Below are 5,623 nucleotides of genomic sequence, written 5' to 3' on the forward strand. Positions count from 1 at the left end.
CCCCACCCATTTACGTGGCAAAATGATATCCTTATGCGGTGCTCTGAATATCTATAAATACACGATCGGGCCTTAACATACGAAATTTCCATTTCGAGTCCGCATTTCACGTAATTGAGTCGGCGTCGGTGCGTTTAACGTGTAATTCAACTTCAAAGGAACGATGAGCCTGAACGTTGGAGGAGGGACGAAACTGATAAACAAAATGCGTTAAAATTTGCACGATACTTTCCAAAATATTTTCAATTATAAATTTTCCCAAGACTCCTACAAACCGGAAACGGCTTGGCAACGCCGTTTACAGCATATTAAACGTCCTCTAAAATGCTTCCCATGTAACTGAGTTTGAGACGCTCACAATTTCAGAGACAGAAATAAGGGGCAGATCAACATGAGATACTCCGTATAATAAAATCAAGTCACGTACCCGCGAGAAACTGCGCTACATAATGTTAACACACACAATCGCATTCGGCTCCCGATGCCTCGCGTTACAGAATTACCCTGTATCACCATTCAGATTACGTCGTTGGAAACGACTGATTTGTTACATCTCATAATATCAGTTCAAAGACCTAAATTTAATGGGGGAACAATTTGAAAACCTTCTTAGTTCCTGCGCCCTCAAATAACAAAAGGCTCTAGTGCTGTTGAGCGAGTGTTTTTTCCCGGGTTTTGTCGAGTCGGCGGTAAATTTCCGAACGGATTTCCCGAACTTTCCCAGCGAGGAACCTGCTTTTTATAATCGAAATATCAATTAGGCTGTTTCACTGCCTGCGTAATTGGAAAATTTATTGGATGTAGCCTGTTTCAACACAGCGATTGTCAATCTTTTGTTCTAAGCGCCCCCGTTTCAATTCGAGCAAGTGCGCGCCCGCCAACTCGTGCGAATTCAAATTACACTTGGCAACATTGTCCAGTCTACGGCGCCGGTGACGTTGACGGAAAGTTCGCGATAGGTATCGAAGCTTTTCGCAGTTTCTAAACTGATGCGACGCGACTATAAATTAAAAAAAAAGTGCATTTGTTGTTGTTATTGATTACTTCAAAGCGGTTAATTGTGTTAAATAAGAAATTTTGATGTGTGATGTCCCGACGCTAAGCAGTAATGCGGATCATAACTAGGTGGTATGTACAGATAAATTTTTTAAACGAAAACTTGACGAAGAAGGGGCTTGGACGGGGACGGATCCGAGTGGAGATCGTCCCAGGCCGAAAACGCGAGAATGTGACCAAACCTGCCTTGTTAAATATTACAATATTGAAGATGTCTTATGGGAACGGCCACCCTCTTTGGTGATAAACTCTTGCAATTGACTGCTTTAGGCAGGGGAGATTGTTCGTGTTTATGTCCAGGTCCTAAGTTGTGTTCCTTTTAGCCTCGTATACATAGACCTAATCTCTTTGTGTTTAGTTGTTCACAGAGCGGCTGAGAAGTTCGATGACCATCACATAACAAATCGAAAAAAGATCTAGAAAAGCTGCACAAAGATTATGTCAATAAACTGCGTGATTCTTTCGAGGGAAAACTAAAGAGGCCCCTGGACGATCGATTGTACTGCTCGATACCGTTTAGCGCACCTGATTCAATGTTTTTGTGCAATATCATTTGAATTTGGAACCTGAAAGTATTTAAACTTATTGAAAACCAAACTAATTGAAGTCAAAATATCGAATAAACGTGTGTGGCACCTTTTTTACATTTATCTTCCATAGAAGAACCAAAACGGCGGCGTTTGTCTAAAGAGTGTTACCTCAAACCTGGCGAATAGACAAGTGCGAATTTACTGTGCGACTTGAAGTTGAGCGAGCCAAAGGATCACCAAAACTTTTTACTGAGAATAGTTGAAGCTTTCTGATGTCTCCATAATTTTCTGAGGCGAAAAATACAAGTTCCGCACATAGACATTTCAGAGGGCAATTATTCTGATGACGCCCGCATTAACCTCGATTTAGAACATTCTCAGTTGTATTCCCTGCAGCCCCTGCGACGACGAAATCCATCGACTTCTGAGAAATACATCAGACGAATGGTCTGTGATTATTTCGACAACGGAGGGAAAGGCACTTGGCAAGATAATGTCGTTTAAAATAAGATTTAATACATAAATAAATTGTCTTTACTTACCTCTGATACATTTTGCTCGTGTATATCTGCCGACACATCAGCGATGCCTTCCTCTTCATTTTGAGACATTATTGCTGAGCATCCGCCCTTGGGGATTTCCAGGTCTTGTAAAAAATTAAGTTCGTTAAAATGCCACAATGCAGGCACATAAATATCATCAGTGCCACTTTGCGACCTGTAGGATGCTTCTACTTCCATCAGTTCTTTTCTATGATTAGTTCTCGAACTATTCATTTTTTTCACGATTTTCTTGTCTGCCCCCAGGTCAACTTCCTTACGCTTTTCAATTAACACTTTACGTGCGTTATGTCTTAAGTTCCCATCACTGTATTTTGTCCTTTTAATCTTGCACGATGCTGGACATACACCATATAGCTGCAACGATTCGACGACGAATTCGGGGTCTTCGTTTCGCTTCGTCATGGTGATTTTAAATAAACCAATAAATATTCTGCAATATTGTCCCCACGCGAACAAATAACGCAATATTGTGCTATTAATTTCCAACAAGCACAATTATCGTTCAATACTTGAACAATATACACAATACAGTGCTCAGACGCACAATAATATTGTGCAATATTCAATATTGTGCGTATATTGCGATATAATTGAGCGTCGAGGGGCCCTTAAAATTGTTCAAAAACCGGAGGTCGAATTTTCACGAGGTGCCGGAAGTAAATGAGGAGGCCCTCTAGGCACCGTACAATGGGGCTTACATGGTAGCTAAATGTAAAAAAAAACCCACCCTATTGCCGAACACCTTATACCCGCTTCGCAGCTTGATAATGTTCCTGCATCAAGTGATACAATCTATCGACGAATTATCGATATATCAGTAGATATTCAGCAAGAGCTCGAATCTGTGCTTGACGAGAAATTACTTACTGCACGGCTTGAGGAAGCAGCTGACTCCAGCAGTGATTCCCATTTGATTCGATCCATCGAATTTTGGCAAATTTCTCAAAATGTGTGAATACTTTCCGTTTTGTAAACTAATAAAAGGAAGAACTAAAAATTGTTATTAATTAATGAGGCGAATTTGCAATGGAAAAATTGCGTTGCGATTTGACAATGGAGGCCAATAGAGGAGCCCGAGTCACGCCTAGTAAATACAACAGTCTAGAAGTGTTTTGTACAGCCTGCGCTGCATGATTTATTGGGGAGCATTAGTATCTAAATCACTAAGTCTTGGACTAAATGTGATTTTGCCAGTGGCTATTGAAGACCGCTCAACAAGGATGCTTTATGTCCCGCGTGAAGGTATGGGAGCTGAGCATAAATCTTGGCTATTTCGTTCCTTATCCACATGGTCATCACGCGGTAAAGCGGTCAACCGTGTCTTTGAACTAAAAAGAAAAATACCGATATTTTTAAGCGAGGGGAGCTACAGACATTCAGTAGAATTCTCAGTTAGATTCGGTAGATCATTCAGTAGATTATCTTTTATTAAAGCTTTCTTGTTTGGTAGATATTTTTGAACAGCCTGATACGCTCAGTCTTCAACTCCGGGACAAAGGCGTTAATATGTTTGATTTTGGTCAAGAATTACAGAATTGCGATGCTGAAAACTGTGGAATTTAGGAAGCCTGAGTGCAAATTTCAGACGATACTGATACAATTGCCAAATTGTCCGACTGGAGCTGGCTTTCGAGTCCATTTGACAATACGCCTCTCGGACTATCACTACAAGTAGAAGAATAACTGATAATTTTTTTTCTAACAAGCACCTCACAAAAATCGGATTTTGTTAACAAATTTCCCTCCTTAATTTCCGAGCGAACCTCTACAAAAACGAAGGTGCTTGAGATTCTGTCGCCTTTTCCAACATCTTATCTCTCTGAAACTGAATTTTCTGTGCTTGCTCCCTTGAAATCCAAACACCGAAATAACCTTCAAGTAGAAAATGAGCTCGGAATGGACCATCTCTAATATAGACCTTTAAAGGGATTGCGTGACTGAAAGAAGCGAACGCCAGCCATTAGTTCTTAGAACTTTAGAATAAGTTTCTTGGTCTGGAATAAAATTGAATTCAAAAATTTTTTCAATCTCTAGGGCATCCGGAATTATGTCACGGCGCCCACCCCCTCGGGGGCGCGCCCTATGTTTGATGTCCGCTGCTTTAAGGTGACGTCACCTCATAAGTGGTCGCGAAAAGATAAAGCCTAATCGGAACAAAATTTATAAGAGTAGGTAGATTATATCCCACGGTATCAAAAAGAAGAAAATTCATTCTTACAGAAAGGAAAGCTAGTGCCATATATTCAGTTAGCCCGATTTATATCGGTTGATATTAACCAGGAAATAAAACTAATGATTTTTTAATTATTGAATCATCGCTAGTCTAAAACTCAATAACGATAACTTAAGAACATATTGCTAAAACGATTTAGTGAAGTGTTAGCGCTACAACAAATCAAATAAACAATCGGCACATGCACATACTCTTCCTTCGTTTCCGAGATTCGTGGGATACGTCACTAGTGTGGGTGACATTGAGTAGGCGAAAGTGCGCTTCCCCTTCAAGGGAAAATAGAACAACTGCTCCATCTCGGGTTCACACGTTAAAATGCCGCGTTAAATCGCGATTCAATGTGAGAAAGTACGATAGACTGTAATGACAGGGGCCGTGTGGGGGTGGGGGGGTAAAGCTACTCTGTGTAAACAGAGGTGGCATTGAATGGTCCTACGCGCAGGCGTTTATGGTTCAAATTAAAAATGGAGGTTGGGACGACTTTTTTTGGAATTTGCAGGTAAACTTGTGTTTGTGTCGTTCGGGATGGGGCCACGAAATTAAAAAATAGAGGTAAGATGGGTTTTTTATTTTAATTTAAGGGGGAAAGCTCCGATTGTTACTTTTGGAGCTTATAGGTGAGTTTTGATAGATCGACGAGAACAACGCTGACCGAAGCCGTTTCAACTGATGCGGAAGACTATCGGACATGGGACACATAGAGAGCTCCGAGAAGAACGTTAATGAGGTATTTTCTTACGTAAAATTGATTATTAATCAAAAAAATTATTAATTAAACGGACAATTAAAAAAATAATAATCAATTTTACACAATGTTCTTTTGCATGCTTGAAAGCGATATTATTTCTTAAATTATTAAGTCGAGTGTTAGAGCGGCAAGGGCCTAGATGTTTTTTTATATTTGAATGATTCACGTAAACATGCTTGGTACTCGAAGGTAGGTTCCCCACTCAGGATTAAGACATTTCCTGTTTCACATTGAACTGTTACGTTAAGCCGCGGTGTAACGCGGGAAAGTACGATGAGATGCAGGGGGGGGGGGGTATTTTTCTGAGAGGAGAGAGACGTCGAATGGTTCCACGCAAAGATTGGGGCGATGGGAGGATATGTAGAGCAATATGGGTTTGTAATGTCGATCAACAAAAGGAGGGTGTGATTGGGGTTTTTTTGGGGTTTATGAGTAAGTTTTGACAGGGCAAAGGGACGACGTCACCCGAAGGGATAAGGAAAAGTGATAAAAA

At 40.6% G+C, this 5,623-nt stretch overlaps 1 long non-coding RNA gene across 1 annotated transcript; it reads left to right on the plus strand.

Moving 5' to 3' along the window:
- The first annotated feature begins 980 nt into the window (after positions 1-980).
- LOC136350236 (uncharacterized) lies at positions 981-1,702 on the plus strand. The gene is made up of 2 exons (XR_010734113.1): positions 981-1,128; positions 1,415-1,702. It is a non-coding gene; the product is annotated as an uncharacterized lncRNA (long non-coding RNA).
- Positions 1,703-5,623: the final 3,921 nt, after the last annotated feature.

Source organism: Euwallacea fornicatus, chromosome 1 (genome assembly GCF_040115645.1).
Source record: "Euwallacea fornicatus isolate EFF26 chromosome 1, ASM4011564v1, whole genome shotgun sequence".
In the NCBI taxonomy this organism is placed as follows: Eukaryota; Metazoa; Arthropoda; class Insecta; order Coleoptera; family Curculionidae; genus Euwallacea; species Euwallacea fornicatus.